Source organism: Psittacula echo (assembly GCF_963264785.1).
Source record: "Psittacula echo genome assembly, chromosome: 3".
NCBI lineage: Eukaryota > Metazoa > Chordata > Aves > Psittaciformes > Psittacidae > Psittacula > Psittacula echo.
The window spans coordinates 91,687,642-91,702,851 of record NC_137736.1 but is presented as its reverse complement, the minus strand read 5'-3'; positions in this window follow the sequence as shown (position 1 = coordinate 91,702,851).

The window sequence follows — 15,210 nt, the reverse complement described above, 5'->3', positions numbered from 1 at the left end:
AGTCTGAGAACAATGCTGATAACACACCAATACTTCAGTTGTTGCTCCGTAGAGCTTACCCTGGTCAAGAACTTTTTAATTTCCCTTGATCTGCCAATGAGGAGTGGCACAAGAAGCCAGGAGGGAGAGAAACAGAACACCTGACCCAAACTAGCCAAAGATGTATTCCATACCATAGAATGACATGCTCAGTATAGAAACTGGTGGGGGGTTATCTGGGAGGGGAAGGGCTGGGTATCAGTCAGCAGGTGGTGAGCAGTTATATTGTGCATCACTTGTTATATTTTGTTTTTGTTTCATTCCTCTCTCTTTATTTGTATTGTTATTACATTTTAATTTATTTCAATTATTAAACTGTTCTTATCTCAACCCACAGATTTTTACCTTTTTTCCAATTCTCCTCCCTACGCCAGTGGGGTAGGGAAGAAGTGAGTGATCGGTTGCATTGTACTTAGCTGCCAACTGGAGTTAAAACGCAACAGATTTACAATTATACTCCAGAAATACAGGCAAGCCAAATACTCTCTGTGTGTAATGGTAGAAACATTACACCTGGTGGCACAGATTTGTTGTCCGTATGTGAGAAATTTTAGGCCAGGAAAGCTTGGTTTTGATTTGTTTTTTTCTGAAAGGAAAGAAAAGGTTTGCTTAGGAGGCCTCCCTGACCCCCCTTCATTACTGTACTGCTGTTAAAAAATAAAACACTCAGGTGGTCAGCACGTAGTTTGGTTCATAAGGCCTGAGCCACACACACGTGGTTGGGAAATCAGTCATGAGAAGGACTAGCAAAGAAAGCAGTTAAGTAGCAGGGGCTAACATCAAGCCAATAAGATGAGGGATTTTCCTCACTAATCACAGCTGATACATGGGTGAGTTACTCAAGCTGGTCAGAGGGGAAAAACAGGCAGTACACCACACTGTCGAATTGAGCAGACTCTCGTGGGGCCTCTTAACCCGATAGCATGAATCCAGAGTACGTTGTATTTAATGTCATTAACACAGTCATCTAGGCTCGTGAGAGCCTGAGATTCAGCAATGGCTTACTACTAGTGACTAGGACTTTGAGACAGAGCTAAATCACATTAGCACTCAAACGGCGCTCGCCTACGCTCCCTAGTGGTAACAAAAGGTGCTGCAAAAGGCAGATATGGGTGAGTCTACACAGAAGTGGTCAGTAGTGGTTAAACTACGTACAGTTATGTACAGCTAAAGGAGAAGAGATTGTCTAATAATATAGTTTTCCCCCTGTATTCTGAAAGGTATTTTGCTTTTCAGAGAATATGCACATTTGCCAAAATGTCATATCATTGTGCTTTCTCTCCCCTTCCCCCCATACATGCATATATATATTTAAATATTTTATTTGTTTGGTTTTAGTTTATTTTTTGTGAAGTACAAAATGCTGTTTGCTGCGTGGCCAGACAGTGTAGTTTCTATTATTTGTGCTCTGGACAGTGACTTGGTTACTAGTTCTAGCAAAACTGCAAAACTGTGTTCTGTCAGTAAGTGCCTGGCAGCAAAGTTACACTTCTCCTTTGTGGAAAAAAAACAAACCAACCAAAACAAAGGTGTGAGTGTTACCTAATCTAGTGGGCAACAGTAATTTGCTGAGTGTTACCTATCTTTTGAAATTAAAATCACTCATAGTTTCTAGTCTATAAGTGAAAAATTCGGATATTGCAAGTAACTCAGAATGTGCACACAAGGTTAAATTTTAGTATTTTGATAGCCAACTTGCACTTCCCTGTGGAGTGGTAAAAAAAAATCTGTATTAGGGGATTTTTCATCTCTTTGACAAGTGCTCACGTATCCCCAGAAGTGTTCATCTGATATCTCCTGTTACAAAATACCATAAAAATTTCTAGTAAGAGAAGTAAGAACTAAAGTGTTGGTACTTTCCTTTTTAGATAGAAAAAAATGTTGGCAGTAGTTGAACATAGTATATATTGAACATAGCCTATGTTTTTTTGTTCATCTGATGATTTATTAGATACATTTTCTACAATTTTAACAGAAGTTGCTGCTTTGTTATTGAATAGAAAGGACACTTCAAAATTATTCTCTTCAAAGAATAATTGTTACGCAGAGCACTTTGCCAAGACTTTAAAGGTGCAGTGAGAGCATGTGCAACCTTGCTGGAATAAAATAAATAAGCATGGTCTGTGCTGATGAACTTCATACGTAATCATTCTCTAGTCTTTTCATTCCCCCCTTCCCCCCAAAAAAATTTTCACATATCCCAAAGAATTTTCACATATCCTTTGAATTAGAAGTCAACAGCAAAGTCCATTCACTTTTCTGTACTGTTCTTTTTGCATTACAGACCACCCATTAAATGACCAGCAATGTCTTCCATGAAGAGTTTACAGGAGTTTCACTGGAGGGTGCTACTTCAGGGTTGGGATTTTTTTTTAAATTACTGAACTTTCTAAGAGATAAAGCTCATGCTTCAGTTTTATGGTAGGCATGTATGTTTATTTTGTAAATCTGCTTGTTGATTCATTGGTTTGACAGAAATAGATGTGTTAAAATATATTTTTTAATTGCAGTCCTTACATATTTGAACCTATTGGTATCTTCTACAGTCACGAGTAGTAACCAGGATTCATTATTTTCAGAATTGCTTGTTTTAAAACTGTTGTGAATTTTACTTCATTGTTAAGGTTGACAATAGGAACTATGTCAATATGCTATGACAATGCTATGGTCAAGGTATGACAATAGGAACTCTAGGAACTGTGACAGCTTTCAACTAACTAATATTTTGAACTCTTCTTCAAGACTGTTCCATGTTTTGAAAGTTATCACTGAGTACTTGAGTGCCACATATCATGGGATATCATTTCAGATGAATGAGTAAAACTTTTCCTTCTGTTCCAGTTCTTCAGTGCCCTTCTGTGGAAACCTGCTCCTCTGCTTCAGGTGCAACTGGCTGGCTTCAGTGGGAGTTTGAGTAAAGCGGGATGCTAGCTTTAGGATTTAAATATTTTGATGATGTAAAGGTCAGAATATTCGATGTAAATAACTTCACTAGACACCAATAATGTTCTAGACTTTCTGGGCAGGCAGACTAGTGTACTTAGATAAGGTATTTCATTGAAAATCCCATACCATGTACTGCAGCAGGCACAGTTAGCAAAAGCTGAACTATAGATAGTAACCTCTGTGGGGAAAAGAGTTCCATTATCTTAAACAATGAAGTTCAGAGCCAGAAAGATAAAGGCATTTTATTTTCCCTTGTTATTTTAAATCCTCTAAGCTTCAGCATCAAAAATGGGAGATAGATGCTTCTATGATATGAATGGGAAAAAAGCACAGAAAGCTTAATGACTGTGGGTTTTTTTGATGCATGTAAGTTTCTTCACATGAATCTGTCACTGCAGCAAATATTTAAGCTACAGTACTATATGTCTTCTTTGAATGAAGTCTCAACTGACTTGTTCAAGAATGTGATGGCTTTGGGAAAAAAAAATCCCCAAGTGGAAAAATAAATGAATCTTTATTTTGTGCTTAAGTTAAAAAGGGTGTGACACTAACAGGTAGAAAGTGATTAACAGCAGCTGACAAGTGGAACTGTTAGTTCTGCTTTTAATCTGTATGCCTTTTTTGCATCTGGTGTTAACCTTATGTCTATCAGTAGTTTTTATCAGTAGTCCCAACAGAAAAGCAAGAAGCCAAAGTAACGTCATGCCATCAAAACAGAATGTGATTTGTCATACCACAGAGATCCCTGAGGGATGAGGGACTCTAGTGAAAGGCTGTCATTCTGTGATACTCTGAGAAGGAATCTTCTAAAAGTCAGAGAAATTGCAAGGGTCACTTCTGCAGAATCACTGTTAATGCATTGAAAGCTGCAGAAGCATCTATTGGTTGCTGAAATCTCTCTGCCTCATGAACAACTCATTAAAAATCTCTAGTAACCCAATTCCAGGTGGGAACTGGCATTAACAGATGAAAGTTGTTTGAAATTAAGATGCACTTAAACATGTTTGTATAAAGATACAGATGGTCACATTTGCAAATTTGAGCTTAAATTTGTACCACTGAAAGAGACTATCATTATTTAAAGGCATGCTTTTGAAAAATCCTTTAAAGTGAATCTTAACCAAGGCTGTCTTCTTTGTATTAAAAAGACTTCAGAGTAGGCAGATGTTGTATCTATGATTCCTGTTCAGTTATATTCAGTAGAATAAATACTTAGCTCCCTCTCCCACACAAAATCTAAACCAATCCTTATAAAAAAGCCAACAACAGACAGCAAATTTTGGTATGGGCAGCTTATTTTTCAAATCTTTTTTAATTTAAATTAATTTAATCCTATGAAAGGCTTAAAAACCTCATCAGAGTGAACTTTACAGAAATGAAATGTTGAGGCTTTGGGGGTTTTGTTCCTTGTTTGTTTTTCCCCCTACAAATGGTTTTCTGGTAGGAATATAAAATAAGTATACCTGGTGAGTAGCTATGCTCTATAGGCACAGGTGGCAAAGGTACAGCCATGATGTGATCGTTTAGGTTCAGAATAATTTGTAAGTCATAAATTCATCTATTGCACATGGGCAAAGGTAGGTGTCCATTCTCCTTATCATAGTCTGAAGATACCTATCTCTTCCATGTTGCTTAAATGATTACTTATACCAGATTATGCTGTTTAGACAGCAAAGTTTAGGTGAGAGAAATCTTCCTGCAAACAGTTGAAGAGAATAGTCAGCAGATAATGAACTCTTCTGTAGTGTAGCACTTGTAAAATTAATGAAGTATGGCCAGTGGTTTTTAAAGAAAAGTGAACAAAGTATGATAAAAAGCAATGACACTTTTTTTGTTTTAAATCTAGAGAAACTTCACTAAGGCTGTGCACATCCCAGCTACTTTTGAGTACCTAAAAGCTAGATGGAAGTATCATTGCTCTTTAATCCTCTGCATTCTAAGGAAGAAGATAAACTATTACCAGTGTGATTCATTTTATGCTTTCTGAATGCTTAAAAAACCAGACAGCTATTTTACAATAAGTTAGGTAATGTTGTAATGGTACCAGCTGTTGAGATGATACATAATTCCTCCACAAACAAGTGTGGTTTTTATTTCTTCCTCCTTTGCAACATCTTACCCAGACCACTATTAATATAATTGGTATAGCTGATAAATAATAAACTGGATTTGACCAGAAAGTTCTCTATAAATTGTCAAATGAAGGTTATCACTCAGATTTCACTTAAACACAGCAAAGCGCTGAATTTTCTAAATGCAAAATTACAGTGCAGCCGTTCTTGAGGGTAACTAGTTATGAAAGGGATAATACATGGTGCAGATACATTTCAAACACTGAGTGCTTTACCGTCTTCTATAGCTTTTTGAAGACTCTTCACAGCTCTAACAACTACATCAATGCACATTCATTTTGTGGGAAAGTAGTGATGTTTCTGTGATGATTAAGGCCGAATGTTGTTGCCATAGGGATGCTGTCCTTAAAAATACATGAATGAAAGGATTTTTTTGATGTGGCCTTTTATAGCAATGTTTTCTCAGTGCCCAGGCAGTCTAACTACTGTTGTCTGCCTTGTATGCCCTGCTCAAATGATATGAACAACACTGTGATAGAGTACACTCTGTTAAGCGGCTTTTAAATGGCCACAAGGCATCATAGCTGTACTATTTTCGTACAGGAGCTCTGTTGGTGAGGTGAGTTGCAGGAGAATTTTCTGAGGTAACAGTAAGTTGTGTTGGTCTTGCTAGGAAAGGAAGTGACTGAGATGGCATTTACCTTGTCTTCTGAGTTCTCGCTTGAAAGAAAGGCCTTAACTTCAAGGTTCCTCTCACCACTATTTGGAAATGACATTCCTGTCTCTCACAGCTGGGGATTTTGTGTCTGTAGAAGGTGACGGGCTGTGGGCATTCAAGACCATCTCTGAAGCTAACCTCCCTGTGCTTCTTCACCTAGAAATTTGGAGGGAGGGAGGTTGGATTGGATTAGCTGATAAATGTCAACAGTCTTAAGTTATTCCCCCCAAATTATATGTTTAAAGATACTGATATGATGGTTCCAGTCTTTTGCACAGTTACCCAATCACCAGGTATTCAGCCAGTATCTGCAAGATCACAGTCCAGGATCATTCTTTGCTTCTTGATGTTTGGACCTACTGTTCAGATAAATGCCTGTATTCCCGCTTTTTGGAACATTCTGAAAAAAGGTTGTGCTCATTTTCTCCTATGTACAAAATGAATTTATGTCAGTAGTAATTACATTGTTGCCTGGAGCAAGAAAATGACTGTAATGCTTGTCTTAGTAGGGGAATATGTACGGTCTAAAAGGGGAATGTTTATAGAGTGTGAGATCTCAGTTGCCATCTATCCATATAATTAAATCAGGGTACCTCCACAGGGCAGTTCATCCTATCTTAAAGTAGAAGTGAGGTGCAGTTCATCCTGCTAGATCTAACTCTGATGAAAATAGAGGATACTGTTCACCTACGATTTATTATCTAAATAATAAATCAACATCTCAGCTAGGAACTTAAGTTCCCATTCAGTTCAAAGGATGCTATTGCTAATATGGAAAATAAACCTCTACTGCAGTTCAGAGCTAATTAATTAATTTTTGGAGCAGATTCTCCTGGAAGACATGCTAAGGCACATGAAAATCAGCAAGGTGCTTGGTGACAGCCAGCATGGCTTCACTAAGGGCGAATCCTGCCTGACCAATTTGGTGGCCTTCTATGATGGGGCTACGAAACTGATGGACAGGGGTAGAGGAGCTGACGTAATCTATCTGGACTTGTGCAAAGCCTTTGACACTGTCCCACACGACATCCTTGTCTCTTAATTGGAGAGACATCAATTTGATGGGTGGACCACTCAGTGGATAAAGAACTGGCTGGATGGCCACACGCAAAGAGTTGTGGTCAATGGCTCAATGCCCAGCTGGAGACCAGTAACAAGTGGTGCCGCTCAGGGATCGGTGTTGGGACCGGTCTTGTTCAACATCTTTATCGGTGACATGGACAGTGGGATTGAGTGTGCCCTCAGCACGTTTGCTGATGACACCAAGCTGTGTGGTTCAGTTGATAAGCTGGAGGGAAAGAGTACCATCCAGAGGGACCTTGACACGCTTGTGAGGTGGGCAGATGCCAACCTTATGAAGTTTAACCATGCCAAGTGCAAGGTCCTACACTTGATTGGGAGCAATCCGAGGCATGCCTCCAGGTTGGGCAGAGAAGAGATTCAGAGCAGCCCTGTGGAGAAGGACTTGGGGGTGTTGGTCGAAGAGAAAATGAACATGATCTGGCTGTGTGCGCTCGCATCCCAGAAAGCCAACCATATCCTGGGCTTCATCAAGAGGAGCATGACCAGCAGGTCGAAGGAGGTGATCCTGCCCCTCTACTCTGCTTTTGTGAGACCGCACTTGGAGTATTGTGTGCAGTGCTGGTGTCCTCAACATAAAAAGGACATGGAACTGTTGGAACAAGTCCAGAGGAGGGCCACGAGGATGATCAGGGGGCTGGAGCACCTCCTGTATGAAGACAGGCTGAGAAAGTTGGAGCTGTTCGGCCTGGAGAAGAGAAGGCTGCATGGAGGCCTCCTAGCAGCCTTCCAGTATCTGAAGGGGGCCTACAAGGATGCTGGGGAGGGACTATTCATCAGGGACTGTAGTGACAGGACAAGGGGTAACGGGTTCAAACTTAAACAGGGGAAGTTTAGATTGGATATAAGGAAGAAATTCTTTCCTGAGAGGGTGGTGAGGCACTGGAATGGGTTGCCCAGGGAAGTTGTGAATGCTCCATCCTTGGTGGTGTTCAAGGCCAGATTGGATGAGGCCTTGGGTGACATGGTTTAGTGTGGGGTGTCCCTGCCCATGACAGGGGGGTTGGAACTAGATGATCTTAAGGTCCTTTCCAACCCTAACTATTCTATGATTCTATATAAAGTAGACCAATAGTTTTATTTTGCCATGTTTCAAAATACATCCCCAATATAATGATACCCTCATTGTATTCCACTGAAATCTAATATCTACATTTTAATAAAGGGATTTTTTTTTTGTTTCTATTCAAGCTAACTCTTTGATTACAAAACTGAAAATCAATTACTTATCAACCACTTTTCTTGACAGTTATTTATCTTGCAAGATCTCCCATTATCACATTATTTGCACCAACTCACTCAAAAGATTGCTGTATTTCAGTTTCAATATCTTCAGCTTTGTATCTCTTTGCAAAGGTAATTTGGATGAAATTCTTGTAATTCTTTAACACTTCATTGCTAATTGCTATGGATTAATTTTCACAGTTAACTCAAAACAATACAGTTGAAAGTACCCCTAACTTTGTAATGAGGTTTTGTTTTTAACTTTCATTTTCTTCTAAAGTTTGTAAGCGACAAGACTAATTCGATACAGTGCTTAATATGGTTAGTGGAAGTAAATGACAGCTTGTGAAGGCACTGTATCTTGGATTTGAACTGCATTTGAGTTAGGATTTTTTTAATAGTTTATTCACTGACATATTAACAAAAGATGAAAAAAAGAGCTAAGGGATGAAGACTGGTTTAATTCCATGTTATCTGTCAACTATTTGGAGCATAAATCAAAGCTTTCTCGCTATGTGATATTTCTTTATGACTATAAATTGTTTAAAAGCAACATTACAGAGCAAACCTCAGCAATGATGAGCAACATGTTGATCTTGCAGAGCATAACCTCATGTTACTTGTGGTTCTGTTAAAGACAATAATAGCTGAGTCTTCTGATATCTTCTAATAGCATTGCTATCAAAAAGAATCGTTTAACACACTTTGATTATATGGTAGCTGAGCAGTCTATTGGTAGTAGGTTTAATGGTACCTTTTGGCAGTCTTATGTAACCATCCCATTTGTTCAGGACATACAAAGTAAAGCAAATTATAGAAAGACCTTTCTGCTTTCTTCTGGCTTGTTTACTTCCATTTAATCACAGTTTCCTTCTCCTCAAATTGTATTTTTTCTGTCTTTAGAATACTTGTCATTTTTATTAATACTCAGCAACCATCTCAGTTCTTTTATACAGTTTCTTCTTACAGATTCAGCTTTTGATATCATGTCACTAATGTACAGCCGAAGTTCTGTTTTCTGTGTATTTTAATAACTTCTAGTAATAAAATCCTTATTACTAGTATTCCACAGAACTTAGTTCTCTTCATGCAGTGTTTTCTGTTTGTATTATCTGAGCATAAGTTGTTCTTGTAGGGCATAGCCACCTGTATTACGTGATGACACACTAATTTGTTCTTTCTGTGACTTGTTGATAAATCCCATTTCTGCCTTATCATAGACAAATGCAAATAACTTGTCCTTAATGCTTTGAATACAGTTCTCACATAAAATTGAAAGATGTGATTCCCCTTGATTTTTAGTCAGGATACAGGGCATGTACATAGTTTCATTTGCTTCTTTGTCACAGCTTCTCTCAGAAGTTGATTCTTCGCTGCATTGGCTTGGTCTAGTCTTTAACTTTGTATATTGATTAATAATTCTTTCTAGTTTGTCTTTCTAATTTTATTGTTCAAAGACAGAACTTTTTTCCAAATGCAACTGATGAGTTGGCTAGGAAATTTCAATACTATTGCTAAAAAAATGCAAACAACTTTGTGCCCAGGTGGCCAAGAAGGCCAACATCATCCTTGTTTGTATCAGAAATTGCGTATCCAGCAGGGCCAGGGCAGTGATCATTGCCCTGTACTCAGCACTGGTGAGGCCACACCTGAAATACTCCATTCGGTTTCGGGCCCCTCACTGCAAGAAAAACATTGAAGTGCTGGAGCATGAAGGACAACTGGCTATTGCACATGAATAGTTTGATCAGAACCAATGTGAACTGATGCCTGCTTGGAAAGTCGCGAAAACCTGCATAGGCAGAAATGTTAGCAAAGATAGTGCTAAAATAAACCTCTTGCTTTGAATAAGTTCTCAGAAACCAATTTTTGCTTCATATACTGGTGGTAATTTGCAAGCAGTCACCCCTTTTATTACATTACAATGCCTGCTTGAAGAAAAATACTATGCTGTGAATTGCTAACAATGCTTCTTGCAGTAGCTGTGGGCTCCTTGGGGTTATTTTGGCCAGCTACCAAACTAGCTCATCTCTGCTCTGCTTGTGACATTTTGTTTGATCACATCATAAAGTGGTGAGGCCATGGAATGTATACATAGCACTATGCGCTAATAAAGTGTTTATCCTTTAATGTCTCCCAGATGCTTGCCTATAGCTTTTTCCAGTAATAAAAAGAATGTGTTGGCTTGATGTGATCTTGTGTTTATACTGTCTGCTGGGCCTATGTGGTAAGTCACATTCTTTCCTCCTTTACTTTTATAGAATCAGTAAGGTGAGTGTTGGCTTAAAGGTCTGTTCCTCTATGTGTAACACATGCTAGGTCCATTAAATAACTAGGATCAAATGCTAATAAAGCTGAGGTTATAAGAACATCCTTGAGGGAAAAACAGTCAATAATTTCTGTTACGTGAAACTACAAAATTCTGTGGGGCTGATTGTAGTTAACTCCTGGGAGGTTTAGAGTAATTAGAATGAAGATAAGATTTCCCAAATTTGGGAGAACATGCGAGACTGAACCTGTTTATTCTGCCTTACAGAAAGAAAGTGCTTGATGCTTGGAATCTGATTCTTTATTGCTTATAATCTGCTGCTGTTAGTTATGGTAGCCAACGCAGGTACAAACAGCAAGTATTGTGGCTACCTTTTTACTTACATTTTGCATAGTTGTAAATCACCAGCTGGATCATTATCCTGCTTGTGGAGCAGGAGATAAATGAAGCCATGTCTTTTTTATGCAGGTAGGAGTGCCTGTTGAGCTAAGGCTGAAAATCAATCAAGAAAAATCAATTGGAATATTCTAACAAGTTATTAAAATGAAAATGTAAAGTTAACGGGTTTTCATTGTTTACTCAGTCATGAGATGCCAGGTAAATTTTTGACAATGCTCAAATGCTTTTCAAGGTCAAGTACTCTTTCAATAGCAATACAGATATTTAGGCCCAGACTATGCTTGTCAGAGCACTTCACACTGTATATGATTTATTCTGTATCTGTTATAAAAGCATCTGCCAGCATAGTGATTGTCATCAAGAATGTGATCTTTGGTCAACAGCAGAAGCTTCCATTATACAAACAGTGGTACTGTCAAAACTGAGCTTTTGATGAATTAGCTAATTTTGTTTGAAAAGGAAGGAAGAGATCGCGTTAGTGGAAGGCACTGACTTGTCAGGATGATACAGAATATTGTTGGGGCTGAATTTTTCCTAGTCCAAACATAGCTTTAGTTGTTTGCATCCTGTTTTTACAAAACAGAATTGCAAAGGCTCACTGTGCAAGATCCCACAAGGCTGTGGGCCTTCAAGTTTACCTCTGGAATGCCTGGCTCTTATGGACAGGGTCCTACAGAGTCCCACATCCTATGATAACATGACTCACCCTCAAGAGTCGCTTTGGAAAGAAACCCACACAGCTAACACCTTGAACAGGTTGCAGCCTAAAGTCAGCTTGGTAATAGGAATGCTGTCTTGAGAGAGCCACTGAACACCAAGGACAGGGACAAACCCCAAATGTCATCTGCTGCATATCTCAGTAACAATGCAGGAAGATAATCTTGTCCACTGAAGAGGCACAGGTAGATGATGATAACAGAAAGCTCATAAATTCCCCTAAACCCCCAACTTTTTTGGTGGCAGGAACAGTAGCATTCTGCTGCTATACCAAAATCTGTGGTGAGAGCACACATCAAGAGAACAAGGTACTGATTAATTTCTTTGTAGTACCTGAGGGGATCATATCCTTTCCAGTAGGAGGCTATGGATGCTTTCCAGCCTTCACACTGAAGCTCTGCAAAAGCTAGTGTCCCTATGATGAAGATCATAGCAATCATCGAGTGGTCAGGATTGTCAGATACAAAGGAGAGAGGAAGATTAAGAGCTCTATTTTCATGTGAAATACTTGCATGGTACAGTTAACGGATAAAATATTTAACTTCTGAAACAGTGAGTAAGACATTAGAAAGGGGAAATAGTTATTAAGCCCACATAATGACATGGGAATTAGGTCTTGCTGCTTCGTGTTGCAGTGGGTGAATGTACTTGATTGAAATCTGTAGCTACATAGTTAGGACTATGTAGTAGGACTATAGTTAGGACTGCCTGTATACTATATACCTGTCCTGGGTTCAGCAGTAGCAGTCAGTTTTTCTCCTTCTTAGTAGCTGTTGCAGCACTGTGTTTTTGACTTTCAGCCTGGGAACAGAGCTGATAACACCAATGTTTAGACTGACCAAGGACTTTGTGAGTCTCATGCTCTGCCAGGGAGGAGGAGAAGCTGGGAGGAAGCAGGGACGGGACACCTGACCCAAACTAGCCAAAGAGGTATTCCATACCACAGCACGTCATGCCCAGGATGTAGAATTGAGAGGGCCCGGAAGGGCTGGATCACTGCGGGGTGGGGGCGAGGTACCGGTTGGTGAGCGGTTGTATTCTCTTCCTTGTTATTTCCTTTATCATTATTACTATTAGTGGTAGCAGTAGTGATTTGTGTTATACCTTAGTTATTAAACTGTTCTTATCTCAACCCGTGGGAGTTGCATTCTTTTGATTCTCCTCCCCATCCCTCCAGGAGCGGAGGGAAGAAAGGTTGGGGGGGGAAGTGGACTTCGTGGTTCTGATTTATGGCCTGGGCTTAAACCAAGGCAATACCTAATATAATTAGGACTGCCTGTAACTATTTACTTAGTATTACTGGCATACTGATTAAATAAGCATTATCCAGAACCACCAAAATACACCTTATGTGGATTCTGAGGTTCGATAAAGCTGTAGTCAGTGGGGAAATATCACTGAAAGGGACTGGTTTAATTACTTCATTAGCATTAATAATAGGACCGGCATTTCAACATTTCCATCAATAATTTGAAATGAAATAAAAATGCTCCACAATGATAAACTTTGCAGAATCAGCTGCGAGAGTCAAAAATAATGCTCAAAACTCAGAAATGTGATAGTTGTAGATTGCTATCTGTGGCCTCTCCATCAATATGTACCTTAGTACAGCTGCATACAAATGTAGCCCTTTCAAAATGACAGATGTAGAGTTCAGCCAAAATTGGTGGACTACACCTTAGAAAGGTTTCTAATATAACCTTTTAAAAGGTCTCCTAGTAATAAATAAAAAAACTGAATTTGAGCTCCCATTATGAAGCTATGGAGAGAAAAGCCAATAAACCTGGAATGCTCTGAATTGGGTTTTTTTACTTTCGTCCATGGTTTTATTGCCTCTGTCTGAGGTAGATAAATGAAAGAGGGCCAGTGATTATGCTTGTGCCTTGGGGTCAAGGTGGGCTGATTATTCACATCTATGATGTTTAGGACCTTTTCTGCAGCAGGTTTGTCCTGAGGAGGGCTGGTTGGAGCAGTAGAAAGCACAGACAGGAAAGGAATTAGCCATCAGGGTGAATGACTGGTGTTCAAGCTCATTCCCTGGCTCTCCTTTCTGTAATGCAGTGTATAGGTGCACCTGCTGAGACCTTAATTAGAATAGTGAGATGATTTTAGTGCATGTATTTTCAAAAAGGTGGAGGATAATTCTGGGTAGTTCAAAAAGGTGTCAAGTAATTGGAGAACCAGAAATAATAAAAATCAGTGGAACACTTGAGAGAATCAGCTTATTTGGCTTTTTCAAAAGGAATGTGAGAAAATTATGTGATTATGAGGTGTAAATACCCAGAAAAGGAGAGTAGACTGGTATAAAAGACTTCACAAACAAGTGAAAACAGGCACAGCAAGAAACAGTCATTGGAGGTGAAACCAGACTAACTCAGATTAAGTAAAATATGAACTGTTAATAATCAATTTATGAAACAAGGAGTAGATTGATACTCTACCAGTTGAAGTACTGAAATTTTCACCTTTTTGTACCTTCATATGAAGACACTTAAAGAAGATACGCTGTAGTCACATGCAACCTTTTTTTTTGGTTAAGAAAAGGACCAGCTGAAATATAATCATCAGTCATATGCAGAGAGTTAAAGCGACCTAAAAAATCCCTCTTGACCTTTATTTTTATGGATCTATATGCCAAAACATTAATATTAATTGGAAATTAGCAGATAGAGTGCATCAGTTATGTAAGATTTACCTTGCATTGGCCTAGATAACAGTTAAATACAGGTGAAACATAGAAATATATGAAAAGCTGAAAATAATTCAATATTTGCATTATGATTGTGTTCACACCTAGTGCTTTAAGGAGATATTTAATGTTTTTGGAAAGCCCAGCCTTGACAGCAGCAAAAAAAAAAGGGGTTTTCCTACACTAAGGTTAAGGTAATAGCTATTATTGGCTGGGTTTTGTTTACAATATATTCTGTTCCTGATCTGGAGACAGGAAACAGCTGGATTAAATGCTTAATTTTTCACTTGTATGCTGAATCTAGTAGAAGAGGCATGTTGTGCGGTGTTGATTTTTGGATACGAGCATTTCTTACATGGAACTGGATTGGTAGCCCCACTTCACTGCATTTAGCATATTGGCTTAAGAATAACATACACCCGGTCTTTTTTGGTCATTATTTTCCAAGGCTGTGCTTGAATCAATAAGCTAGTCTTCAAATGTCAGTATTGTTCAGATCTGTGAAATGGTCACTAGCAATCAGATGGTCTACTTTTATTAAAATTAATCACGCTATTCTTAGCCTGGGCAGGAATGGCATAGCACTAGATGCAGATACACTGTTGAATTCATTTACTTCTTGTTTTACTTCATGATCGTATTAGCTCTGTCAATAGCCTGCACAGGGTACATGTTAACTCAGTCATGGTTTCCAAGCAGTGAACTGAGCACTAGAAATCTGGGTGTGGAAGAAAGAGTAGTTTATTGCTAGGGGTTGCATTATACAAAAAGAGCATTGATATAAGCCAGTGTGCAGACTTGTTCCAGTAACCAGGGTTCAATCTGTGCCATCAATAACAAGGTCAGTATAGATGGACTTCAGGCAGCTAAAAATTTAGTCAATAGGGAATGTATTAACTGTATTTATGGAATGTAGCTGTAATTAGATCTATGGTGAAACAGAGTGTGGGACAAAACAATCACAATGAATTAATTCATAAAAAAAGACCACAAACTTCATACATTTTAAGGTCAGAAGTCACTATTTGATGTCCTGGTTAATATAGATCATATGACT